This window comes from Cupressus sempervirens, chromosome 6 (assembly GCF_028749045.1).
Source record: "Cupressus sempervirens isolate cs-2001-9-10 chromosome 6, ASM2874904v1, whole genome shotgun sequence".
Lineage (NCBI taxonomy): Eukaryota > Viridiplantae > Streptophyta > Pinopsida > Cupressales > Cupressaceae > Cupressus > Cupressus sempervirens.
The window spans coordinates 422,076,684-422,091,465 of NC_143123.1; positions in this window are offsets into that span (position 1 = coordinate 422,076,684).

A 14,782-nucleotide genomic window follows, 5' to 3' on the forward strand; every position below is an offset into this window, starting at 1 on the left:
TTGGCTCAAATATTATATAAATTAACATTTACTTAAATATCATTAGATCTATTAATCAAACAATTGATAATAATATATGGTTTAAACTTGGTAGTACTCTCAACTTTAGTACCATGCATCATCCACAATTAGATGGAAAAACTAAATGAATAAATTGAATTCTAGAAGATATGTTGCAAATATATACTATGGATAAGCTTAAATCATGTGAAGACTACTTATAACTCATTGAGTTTACATACAATCAAGGATATCATTCAACCATTAAAATGTTACCATTTGAGGTTGTATATTCTTGTAATTCCAAGTCACTTATTTCTTGGTTCAATCTTATTCACAAGATTTGGTATGATAATGGGAGCCTAATGGAGATGGGGTCTATTATTGTTTCATGAATACAAAATATGAAGGATGCACAAGATAGATACAAAAGTTGGGCTGATTCCAAAGGAACTATTCAAAATTTTGATATAGGTAATCAAATGTTTCTTTGTGTTAAAGCAAAGAGGAGTTCGCTAAAATTAGAAAAATACTCCAAAATAGATCCTCTTTTTTGTGGACCTCTAAATATATTTGAAAAAATGGGCGATGTTTCATATAGACTTGCCTTATGTCCTCAACTATAGATTCATAACATGTTTCATGCTAGTTAACTTATGAAATATATTCATAGTATATACCATATCATTGATTGGAAAAGTATTTCCATTAATCCTTCATATGAATTTAAAATTGAGGCCAGATTAATAATTGATAATAGGTCTAGAATTTTAAGGAAGAGAATTATAGAAGAAGTTAAGGTAAAATAGAATCATTGTGATATTAATGGTGCTACTTGGAAACAGTTGAGTTTATTTAAAAATAATATCCTCATTTATTTAACTAACGAAAATTATTTCTTGATTTTGATGCATAAAAGAGTGTAGGTTGGAGGTTACTTGTTGGCATTGAGACATTTGGAGAAAGGGATATAATGTGTGTCCATCTCAAGGTACAACACACACATGGGACTGTCCTAGCCAGGGCTATGTTATTTGTGTTGTGTAGGTAGGTTAGTTTAATAAGAATTGGAAGACTTTCTTGAATGCCTCTTTTCTAGTAAGACTTGAACCTCGAAACCTATTTTTGTGCCAGATAACAAGCTTCTTTACATAGATATTCATTATTTCATCAACATGTTTATTGCAATATTATCTTCATGTTCTCAGCTTATTTGACAATCAATGTCTTGGATGTTCTTTATTAATATTATTGCACATTCAATTTTGCTATGAACCCAATTTAGATATCAAAAGATTCTATCTTATGCATTACTTTATTAAATAAAAATAACTTAAAATAATATTATCATGCTACATATTAATAATAAATTAAGCCAATAGGAGAAAGAGATTGTGTTGATTGTAATGAATTGGAAGTTGAAAGTTATACATAGAAAAGTATAACCATTGTTCACATGCATTAAATATATGTTATCATTATTTATTACTATTATTGGTAAATTGAATATTTTGGGTATGGGCAAATTGAGTATACCCATATATCATGGATTTGGTAAATTTTGATTTTTAAAACGTAAAAATGATGTTCCCTCTTTTATTTTCCATGAATTTAATATTTTAAATAGACTTCAATGCATGCTTTGTACGTGAGCTTTCATATATTATTAGATTTAAGGAATGAACCAATATTTATTAATGCAACACTTAAATTATAAGGATATATATATTTCTCCTCTTTCAAATTAAATTTTATTTTTATAATTTTATTGATTTCTTGTTTGATGTTCCACGAATGCATAATCTCCCCACTTAACCTTCTTCCATTTCAAGTTTCTTCATTAGTGGGGTGAAACATATAAGTATAATTTATATTAAACTAATGTTGTTTCTCACCAACCTCTCAATATTGTGTATTATAAATGTTAGTTTTGAATATGATAGGAGATATCAATCAAATTAAAAAAATCTTGTTTATAAAATGAAAAGTAAAATTTACGATTTTAAAAATGATAGAGGAAAATTATTTTTCTCATCATTTTAATTTATTTGATTTAATTTAGATTTTGATGTTCTCTTTTAACATTAAGGTTGCCAATAATTTGTTAAGTATATTTTAAATTATATTATAATTGATTAAAAAGTTGAGAGTTATAAATATTTTATAGATGGATATTGTCTTTCTGTTGGATTTCTAGTTATGATAATATGAAGAGAACATCTATGATTGAGGTCTCAAAGGGTGCATTTAATAATAAAGGAAGTACTAAATGAAACATTTGCATCTAAAGGCTTGTATGGAATCAAATATAAGACATCTACAAGTCTAAGAAATGACTAAAAACCACAAGAGAGTGCAATAAAGTTTGGGAAGTCTATGATTTATGCAAATATAGATTATATAAAGAAAGGAAAATCGATTATAACTACCAGAAATAAATATTATATAATCTTGATGATTTCTGTCATGCCCTTGACAGTTCTGCATCTGTTACCTTGGACTCTGAGATTAGTTTAATTTATTGGATGGTTTGGTACTTGTTTTGAAACATTGATTTTGTAGAAATTATTTCGTTTCCGGCATCATTATGTTATTTAATTTATGCACTATGAGAAGTTAGATGTTTCTAAGATTTGATTCTCAGAATTAATGTTGACATTTCAGATTCTGAAATCCTACAGTAAAGAATTGGTTCTCAGATATGGCAATTCAGTTTTGTTTTAAATTTCATTTGGATCGGTTTCAGTTTCATAACTCATGGTCTTTTTCAAACTTATCATTATATGGCATTAAATTTTAACTGTCCCTAGAATCTTTTATTTGCCAGTTTTCTTTTTGTATATATATATATATAAACACAAGCACACATATACATATATATATACAAGTTATAATTATATGTATATGTATATACATATTGAAATGTTGTTATCTTAATATAAATTAGGATTAATATTGATATTAATATTAATATTAATATTATCATTAATATAAATATTAATGTTAACATTAATACCTAATACTATGTTAAGCTAAGTATTTTCCTAAGCTAAACCTAATGGATTCGACTTAGACTACGACCTAACCTAAGTTTTTGTTGGCATAACCACTAGCCTAACTTAAATCTAGCCTTGTTTTGGGCTTGGCTTATGGCGGCAATGTTATGGGAATTTATGGTGGGCAGTTTCATCAATTTTTGAATTGGTACTGCACTCGCCATGTGTTGGAAAACTGTGAGAATTAGTTGTTAGAGATTAGCTCGCAGTAATGAGCATTGATTTACAAGGTTAGTCAGTCGTTTTGGCTTGGAGTTAGTGGGTTTTTGAGTTCAGTTTGCTATTGATGAACTCCAGTGGGGGTTTCATGGAAACTCTATTGAACGAGTTTCTCTACACTTATTTTGGGGATTCTGGTGACCATGAGGATGATTTTTGATTCTCACTCCAGCTTTATAAATCCTTACACATTCGTATTCCTCATTCCTCTGTCTTTTCATGGTTGCATTTTCTCTATCTCAGTGTTTGAGAGGGTTTCATTGTTATCTCTGAACCAAGGCATAGAGAGTAGGAGTCTTGGGATGTGAATTGGTAGTTGAGGGCTCTCGAGGCAATTTATCCTTGATTATCATTCTGCATTTATACAAGTAGGGGGCTTTTCTTTAACTCAATCTTATTCCTTTTTGCATTATTTCATTTATGTATGGTGAATTTTGAATATGCAGTGGCTTTGTGGGAAAAATTGACACCCAACTATGTGAGTATGCCGAATTTGGTGTGTTCATCACCAAACTTGGTATAAACCCAGAATCAGGTGTGAAAATTTATATACATGTTCTTTGTGTTACAATGAATTTATAATGCATATATGGATTACAGAAAAAACTTAATACTGTATGAATAGATTAAGGGAAAAGGGTTTGATGTTTCTCACAAAACATAAATGTGGGTTTCGGTCTATCCAAAATAGTCATTTTCTTTATGGTATCGATTGCTTTATTTAAAGAGTCAAGTAGAATAGAGGATGTTCGTTGGGTTGAATAGTGGACATTAAAATGAGTTACATTGTTATATTGGCATCTGTTAACTTACTGTTAGTCTTAAAACATCGATTTCAAACAAGAATATCTTGTAGGCTGTAGGAGATTTCGAAACTTTTAGATTCAACTGTTTTTATCGCTTCAATTTTTATATTCAATGGAAGATCTGTATTTCATTTTAGGTACAAGGATATTTGAATATGATATCAGACAGCACTAGAATTCTTTGTCATCATCTTTTTGACAAACAGTTACTATTAAGAGTAGTAAAATTTTAGTTATCAGTAAGCTATTCGTTTCATTCAGTCAAAAAGATTATATATAGATATATTGGTATATATATGAGTGCGTATGTATATATATATATATATATATATATATATATATATATATATTGAAAGATATTGCCATGTATATATGTATATATATGTATTTAAATATATGTATCAGTATGTATGTATTACCTTATGAATAGATTGATAGAATTAAAATATATGTTTACATTCATAAGTTTAATGTGGCTACTTGTTTCCAGAAATGGGATTTGCTTGATTCTGGTATTCAAATTTTAGTAAAATTCTTGCCCTGATAAATAGTTTAAGCGTTAAGAATATAGTAAATGTGTTTATTAAAGGTTAGATTACTTATGAAAAATTAAAATAAACAAAGCTATATTTGATACTTTTAAATATGGATTGCTTTTGGAAAATTAAAATTATGGTTTTGTTTGGTAATTTGATTAGTGATTACATTTGCAAAAATTGGAAGTTTGGCGATAACTGATATTTTTTTATTGATAATTTAATTGTTAAATTCAAGCAATAGAAATAATTTATTAGTTGAAATTGAATAAATAAAGCTTCAAGTTTTCTTCTATTTTGTAAAGCTAGAATTACATGTGTATTAGATTATGCAAGTGTGATCCTTTAGATTGGGTGGCTATCATAAAGCAAGTAACTTGTGGCGATAGAATTATTTTGCCGGATGCCCTCCAACACTAGTCTACATCCTTATGGGAAAGTTTATGATAGTTATTTAATCAAGTGGTAATATCTAAAACTCATGCATCGGGTTACATATAACAAGATAAGAACTTTATGGATTCACCTGACATATAGAATCCTATGAATGGATGAACATAGATTCTTATGTTGACACCCATGAAACTATTGGATCATTACCTTGACATATTCTATGTGAGTTTATTTCTGTATATCTGTTTGTAAGAAATTATGTACTTGCTATAATTCTGGTTGTGAAAAGAAAAAAATAGAACTTTCTGATAATCCTTTATTTGGATACGTGTATTTCATGCTGTTATATTATCTAACATGTAGGTTTACTAAAGAACTCATCAGCTTATTTAGTGTTACTAAGCCTTATTTTTGTTTTTCAGTTGTGTTGTTTGTTTTGGTTTCAGGTCTGATATAGGATTTGTTTATGGACTTGGAAGTATGAAATTCTACCTTATCATTCAAGGCTGATTGTAGTTTCATTAATGGTTTTAAACAACTCAGAATCTAAATTGTGATCAGTGTCAACCTAAAAGCTTTGTATTATTGATTGTATTTATTATGAGGGTATATTTTATATACTCAAATGTAATGATCAGTAATGATTTAATGTTGTTGTAGTTCATTCTCGTACCAGGTTGTCAAAGCTATTTTGTAATGGTAATATGATATGAAGTTAAAAAAAAATTGTATGGGTTTTATCTTTGTATCATTGTATAGTTTTTTTTTCTTTTACTATGTCTTTTCCTTTAGTTTTGATAAGAGTATTACATTTGGTATCAGAGCCTGGTTTAAACGCTCAGAACTTGATGTTTTGAAATACGGTTTCATTATGCTTCCTAGGAAGATTTTAATTATTTCTTTTATTATAGGAATTTTAGTATGCCTCCTATTACACAAGGAACACGGGGACGAGGTATCCCTGATGTTGAGGTCGATGTAGGCAGAGGTAGAGGATGTCGTAGAGGTCACAGTCGTGGCCGAGGTAGAGGTCAGGCTCGTCAAGAGATGCTTGGTGATGAAATTCCTCATGTTGAAGAGCAAGTGGGCTTTCAAGCTGAAATTCTTCAGTAGATTCTTGAATGATTGGATGGGATTGAAGCTAGGAATAATATTCCTGGTGGGGGAGCAAATGCTCAAAATTTGTAGATTCCCAATGCCAATCATGTTTTAGTAGAAAATCCTATTATCAGGGCTCAACGTAAGGACCTATCTAAGCTTAAAGGTCCATATTTTAATGGAGCAGAAGCTAGTAATGAAGCAATAGCTTGGCTTATAAACATCGAAAGATGTTTTATTCTGCATGATTATCATACTAATGTGAAAGTTTGCTAGACTGCAATGCAGTTAAGGTCTTTTGCATCTATATGGTGGAAAATATAATTAGAACACCTTGGAATTCATATTTCTCAAGTCACTTGGGAATTGTTCTTAGAGAGATTTCAGGAAAGGTTCATGTCTGAGTATTGGTAGCAATCTAGGTCTGAGGAATTCTTTAACATTGCACAAGGTAATTCTTCAGTGGAAATGTATGAAAGATAGTTCTTTCAGTTAAAGAAGTATTCTAGTTGGAATGAAGGTGATAGACCTTTTGTGAAACATTTTATTAGAGGATTAAATCCTAGGATTGGTGAGGAAGTGAGAACTTTCAAACCAAAAACTATTAAAGAAGTTGCTGATCAGGCTAAACTTACTAAAATGAAATCTGGTTATTCTATCAAAAGCATTGGTAAACCACTAGTTCCTAGCAGTAATGAGAGTCAAAAACCTTTCAAGGATGATTCTAAGGCAGCACCTAGTAGCTTTGTTAGTAAATCTCAGAAGAGGAAATTTACTAAATTTTCCAAATCAAACAAGAGTTTTAAGGTCCCTGAATTACCTAAATCTTTTAAGCCTGCTGAAAGTGTGAAGCAGAGTTTTGCACCACCACAAGCAACTTCCTCATAGGATAAGAGCAAAAGAGGAGCAGAATGTTGGCATTGTGGGCAGTTGGGTCATCTATAATGGAATTGTCCTCTTCGAGGCAATAATCAGGGTAGGTCTAAAGCATCGGGTTCTGAGGCTACTGTTGGTGATTTAGGAAGGAACCACCATATATTTGCTACTATGGACCATAATCAAGAAGAACATTAGAACACAATGATTGAGACCAAAGGTAATTTTCAAGGTATGAAAATTTCCATTTTATTTGACTTAGGTGCCATTGATTCTTTCATTTCTGCCAATTTGGTTAATCTTTGTGATATTCCTATGAGAAAGGCTGAGTTGGTATGGCAAGTTGAGTTAGCTTCTGGGTCTAAGGTAGAAGCTGGACTATTTGTTGTAGGTTGTGAATTACAACTTAAGGCTTTTACCACTATAGTTAACCTCAGAGTTATTCCCTTAGGAACCTATGACATTGTTTTAGGAATGGACTGGTTGGAACAACATTAGGCTGTTGTTGATTGTTATAAAAAGGTTATTAGATGCATTAAAGATAATGGAGCAAAAAAATTCATAACAGGGGTTAAGAGGCCTATCTCTATTAGGTCTTTATCTGCCAAACAACTCCTTAGGTGTATGCAGAAAGGCTGCAAACTATTTGTTGTTTTGGTTAATGATTTTTTCTGAACCTATGGCATATCAAACCAATTTAGACCATCCTTGCTGAAGGAATTTTATGATGTTTTTGTAACGGAGATTCTAGGTATTCCTCCCAAGAGAGAAATAGACTTTAGGATTGATCTTATTCCAGGAACTGAACCAATTTCTAAAACTCCTTACCGCATCACAGCACAAGAATTGGTGGAACTTAAGGTTCAACTAGAAGAACTTCTTGAGAAGGGGCTGATTAGACCTAGTGTCTCTCCCTAAGGTGCACCTATTATCTTTGTAAAGAAGAAAGATGGATCTCTTAGACTGTGTATTGATTGCAGACAGTTAAATAAGGTTACTATCAAGAATAGGTATCCACTACCTAGAATTGATGATTTATTTGATCAAGTGAAGGGTGCTAAAGTATTTTCTAAGATTGATCTTAAATCTGGTTACCATCAGCTAAGAATTCAAGAAGCTGATATCCATAAAACAACATTTTGTACTAGGTGTCAGTATTATGAATTCATTGTTGTACCTTTTGGTTTAAAAAATGCGCCATCATTTTTTATGAGTTTGATGTAGGGAGTTTTTAGAACTTTCCTAGATAGATTTGTAATTGTCTTTCTAGATGATATTCTGGTTTGTTCTAACTCCTTGGAGGAGCATGAATAACATCTGAAACAAGTTTTTGAATGTCTCCAAAAGAATAAGCTGTATGCTAATCCTGAAAAGTGTGAATTTTTCAAAACAAATATAAGTTATCTTTGACACATTATAACAAGTGATGGAATAGTTATTGATCCAGCTAAAATTAGAGCGATTGTAGAGTGGCTTGCACCTACAAATGTGTCTAAAGTAAGAAGTTTTATGGGTTTAGCCAGTTACTATAGAAGATTTGTAGTTAATTTCTCAAAAATAGCTTATCCTATTACCTCTCTTCAAAAAAAAGGTAAGAGGTTTGTTTGGTCAGAAAAATGTGAAGAAGCTTTTCAACATCTTAAAGAATGTTTGACTAGTGCACCTGTGTTAGCTGTGCCTAATTTCAGTAAAGAATTTGTGGTTTGCACAGATGCTTCTTTAGATGGGCTGGGAATAGTTTTAATGTAGGAAGGCAAGGTTACTACTTATGAGTCTACGAAACTCAAGGATCATGAGATTAATTATCCTACTCACGATTTAGAACTAGCAGTAGTAATGCATGTGTTGACTAAATGGCGACATTTTCTCCTTGGACAGCATTTTGATTTACATACTGATCACAAAAGTCTTCAATATATATTTACATAGCCCACTCTGAATGGATGACAACGCAGATGGATGGAATTCTTGTGTGAGTATAATTTTGAAGTAAAATATGTGCAGGGCAAAGAGAATAAGGTGGTTGATGCACTTAGCAGACGACGTCATGAACTCTCTTCATTAACTCTCACAGTTGATTTGAAGGAAAGAATATTGCAAAATTTGATTGTTGATCCTTGGTTTTTAGATGTCAAATCTGTAGTAGAAAGTGGTAGCACTTTGGAAGGCAGGTATGAAGGATACTCTATCAACTCTGATGGATTATTAATCTTCAGAGATAGAATCTACATTCCTATAGTTGGAGAGTTATGAAATTTGGTTATGTTTGAAGTTCATAAAGTGCCCTATTCAGCACATCCTAGTGTTAAGAACATGAATTCTGATCTTAAATAGCATTATTATTGGCCAAGTATGAAGAGAGATATTGTAGATTTTGTGGCTAGATGTCTAGAGTCTCATAGGGTGAAAGCTGAACATCAGTATCCTGTTGGTTTACTTTAGTCGCACTGTGTACCTGAATGGAAATGTGATACCATCTCCATTGATTTCATAGTGGGATTACCATTATCAGCTAGATGACATGATTCAATCATGGTTGTTGTTGATAGGTTAACCAAAGTAACACATTTTATACCTATAAGATCTTCTTATAATGTTGCTTTAGTAGCACGAATTTTTATAGAACGGGTTGTAAGACTGCATGGGATTCCAAAGAAGATCATATCAGATAGGGACCTAGTTTTCACATCATCACTTTGGAAGTCTATGCAACATGAACTTGGTACTCAATTGAATTTTAGTTTTGCATATCATCCTAAGACTGACGGAAAAACTGAGCATGTAAATCAGATTCTTGAAGATATGCTTAGGATGTACGTCATGGATAGACTGAAAAAATTGGAAGAATTCTTGTACTTAGTTGAGTTTGCTTATAATAATGGTTATCATAGCTCTATAGGTATGTATCCTTTTCAAGCTTTATATGGAAGACCTTGTAGAACATCGTTGAGTTGGGATAATCTAGAAGACAAAATTCTCCTAGGGCCTAACATACTCAAAGATCTAGAACAACAAGTGAGATGAATCGGGGAACATCTTACTATAGCATAGGATAGACAGAAAATGTATGCACATTTACATAGGATTGAGCATCAATTTGTGGTTGGGGACAAAGTATTTCTGAGGGTCAGACCCTGAAAAAGTCCTATTAGGTATGGTAAAGGTTCCAAATTGTCTCCACATTTTGTGGGACCATTTGAAATCCTGGAATGAGTTGGTCCAGTTGCCTATAGACTTGCTTTGCCTCCTAGTCTATCTCAAATCCATGATGTCTTTCATGTGTCTGTACTAAGGAAATACATACCTAATATCACTCATATTCTTAATTGGAATTCATTATAGGTAGAAGGTGGCCAATTGATGATGGAACTAGTGCAGATCATCGAACAAAGGGAGCTAAATCTTAGAGGTCGCAAGGTGGAGCAAGTAAAGGTATTATGGGATCATAATGATGATACCTTTACAACTTGGGAAGATGCAGGGACAATGAAAGCTTCTCATCCTCATTTATTTTCAGGCTTCCAAGAGTAGGCCTAAGCTAATGGGAAAGGGTGTCATGCCCTTGACAGTTCTGCATCTGTTACCTCAGACTCTAAGATGGGTTTAATTTATTGGATGGTTTGGTACTTGTTTTCAAACATTGATTTTGTAAAAAATATTTCGTTTTCGGTATCATTATGTTATTTAATTTATGCACTATGAGAATTCAGATGTTTCTAAGATCTGATTCTCAAAATTAATGTTGACATTTTAGATTCTGAAATCCTATAGTAAAGAATTGGTTCTCAGATATGGCAATTCAGTTTTGTTTTAAATTTCATTTGGATTGGTTTCAGTTTCATAACTCATGGTCTTTTTCAGACTTATGATTATGTGGCATTAAATTTTAACCGTCCCTAGAATCTTTTATTTGCCAGTTTTCTTTTGGTATATATATATATATATATATATATATACAAGTTATAATTATATGTATATGTATATACATATTGATATGTTGTTATCTTAATATAAATTAGGATTAATATTGATATTAATATTAATATTAATATTATCATTAATATAAATATTAATGTTAACATTAATACCTAATACTATGTTAAGCTAAGTCATTTCCTAAGCTAAACCTAATGTATTTGACTTAGACTACGACATAACCTAAGCTTTTGTTGGCATGACTGCAAGGCTAACTTAAATCTAGCCTTGTTTTGGGCTTGGCTTTTGGCGGCAATGTTATGGGAATTTATGGTGGGCAGTTTCATCAATTTTTGAATTGGTACTACACTCGCTATATGTTGGAAAACTGTGAGAGTTAGTTTTTAGAGATTAGCTCACAGTAATGAGCATTGATTTACAAGGTTAGTCAGTCATTTTGGCTTGGAGTTAGTGGGTTTTTGAGTTCAATCCGCTATTGATGAACTGTAGTGGGGTTTTCATGGAAACTCTATTGAACGAGTTTCTCTGTGCTTATTTTGGGGATTCTGGTGACCATGAGGATGATTTTTGATTCTCACTCCAACTTTATAAATCCTTATGCATTCGTATTCCTCATTCCTCTGTCTTTTCGTGGTTTCATTTTCTCTATCTCAGTGTTTGAGAGTGTTTCATTGTTATCTTTGAACCAAGGCATAGAGAGTTGGAGGCTTGGGATGTGAATTGGTAGTTGAGGGCTCTCTAGACAGTTTCTCCTTGATTATCATTTCGCATTTGCATAGGCAGGGGGATTTTCTTTAACTCAATCTTATTCCTTTTTGCATTATTTCATTTATGTATAGTGCATTTTGAATATACAGTGGCTTTGTGGGAAAAATTGACACCCAACTCTGTAAGTATGCCGAATTTGGTGTGTTCATCACCAAACTTGGTATAAACCCAAAATCGGGTGTGAAAATTTATATACTTGTTCTTTGTGTTACAATGAATTTATAATGTATATATGTATTATATTGCAAACTTAATACTGTATGAATAGATTAAGGGAAAATGGTTTGATGTTTCTCACAAAACATAAATGTGGGTTTCAGTCTATCCAAAACAGTCATTTTCTTTATGGTATCGATTGATTTATTTAAAGAGTCAAGTAGAACAGAGGATGTTCGCTGGGTTGAACAGTGGACATTAAAACAAGTTACATTTTTATATTGGCAGCTGTTAACTTACTGTTAGTCTTAAAACATCGATTTCAAACAAGAATATCTTGTAGACTGTAGGAGATTTGGAAACTTTTAGATTCAACTGTTTTTATGGCTTCAATTTTTATATTCGATGGAAGATCTGTATTTCATTTAGGTACAAGGATATATGAATATGATATCAAATAGCACTAGAATTCTTTGTCATTGACTTTTTGACAAACAGTTACTATTAAGAGTAGTAAAATTTTAGTTATCAGTAAGCTATTTGTTTCATTTAGTGAAAAAGATTTTATATATATATATGAGTACGTATGTATATATATATATAGAAAGATATTGTCATGTATATATATGTACTTAAATATATGTATCAGTATGTATGTATTACCTTATCAATAGATTGATAGAATTAAAATATATGTTTACATTCATAAGTTTAATGTGGCTACTTGTTTCCAGAAATGGGAATTTCTTGATTCTGGTATTCAAATTTTAGTAAAATTCTTGCCCTGCTAAACAGTTTAAACGTTAAGAATATAGTAAATGTGTTTATTAATGGTTAGATTACTTATGAAAATTAAAATAAACAAAGCTATATTTGATACTTTTAAATATGGATTGCTTTTGGAAAATTAAAATTATGGTTTTGTTTGGTAATTTGATTAGTGATTACATTTGGGAAAATTGGAAGTTTGGCGATAACTGATATTTTCTGATTGCTAATTCAATTGTTAAATTGAATAAATAAAGCTTCAAGTTTTCTTCTATTTTGTAAAGCTAGAATTATGTGTGTATTAGATTATGCAAGTGTGATCCTTTAGATTGGGTGGTTGTCATAAAGCAAGTAACTTGTGGTGATAGAATTATTTTGCCAGATGCCCTCCGACACTAGTCTAGATCCTTATGAGAAAGTTTATGACAGTTATTTAATCAAGTGGTAATATCTAAAACTCATGGGTAATATCTACTTTTAAGGCTAATTTTAGTTTGATTAATTGTTTTAAACAACTCAGAATCTAAATTGTGATTAGTGTCAACCTAAAAGCTTTGTATTATTGATTGTATTTATTATGAGGATATATTTTCTATACTCAGATGGAATGATCAGTAATGATTTAATGTTGTTTTAGTTCATTCTAGTACCAGGTTGTCAAAGCTATTTTGTAATGGTAATATGATATGAAGTTAAAAAAAATTTGTATGGGTTTTATCTTTGTATCTTTGTATAGTTTTTTTTTTATTTACTGTGTCTTTTCTTTTAGTTTTGATAAGAGTATTACAATTTCACTTTCCTATTTTAGGATTCTCCTACCATTTGGTTTTCCATAAGATGTTCTTGTGATATTCCAAATCTTAAGGTGGGGGAATTTTTTGTCTTTGAAGATAATAGTTCATGTTTCAACAAGTGTCACATAGTGGCTTGGTACTTGCCTTTAGTTTTTATATAAATCTTATTTCAACTTAATAAATTTATTATAATATGTTAAAAAAGGTATTTATAAATATAATTATTGATAGCTTATGATAAACTGAATTGGTCTTTTCTTCTTCAAGTCCTTCATTAGTTTGGTTTTTCTTCTATGTGGTGTAAATGGATTAAAGCTTGCATTTTAGGTGCACATTTTTTCTATTCTCATTAATGGTACACTAGCAAGTTTCTTTGCCTCTTCTCAAGGAGTTCGTCAAGGTGACCCTCTTTCTCCATTCTTGTTTATCATTATGGAAAAGGCCCTCAACAGACTTATTAACTCTTTTAATCAAAAAGGGTTGTGGAAAGGTATCAATATTACAAATACATTTTTGTCTATAACCCATTCTCTTTTTGCTAATGATACTTTACTTTTTGGATCATCTACATATCAAGAAGCACAAAGTATGAAGAAAGCCATTGACCTATATACACAAGTTTCAAGTCAATGTATTAATGCAACTAAATATAAAATTTATGTTTTTAATACTTCCCAATTGGTTTCTCAAAGACTAATCCATCTTCTTGGTTTTCCTTGTGATCATTTACCTTCTACTTGTCTTGGTGTTCCCTTTTTATGGGATTAAACAAACTCTCTTATTGGAAATATGTGATTGATTGTATCAAGAGTAGAATTTTTGCTTGGAAGGTTCACCAATTATCCCTCTCAGGTATAATTTTTCTTATCAAAACTATTCTTTCTGCCATTCCTAACTATTACTTTTCCATTCTAGAAGCCCCCAAAGGTATCATCTCTCAAATTGAAACTTTAATCCACACCTTTCTTTGGTCAGATAATATGAATGGTCAGAAGAAAATACCACTAATTTCTATTCATGCCATGTCAACCTCTTATAGAATAGGAGGTGTCATACTTCCCAACATTACCAATAAGATTAAGGCTTTTGGTGCTAAACTTGTTTGGAAAATGTATGAAAAACCCTCTGCCAAATGGTGTTTCCTTTTGTAAGAGAAATATTTAGATAACTTGGAACCTTCTAGAGTTATTATTGTGCTATACCCACCAAAGGGGTCTATCATTTGGGATCTCATGATGGCTTCTTGAGAATTTATTACTTCATTCATATCATGGCAAGTGAACAACAAGGATAGTGTCAATTTTTGGTTTGATTCATGGAATGGGTTCCCTCCCTTGCCACTATTGATTCTCTAAAGGGTTCTTCAAACATAGCAA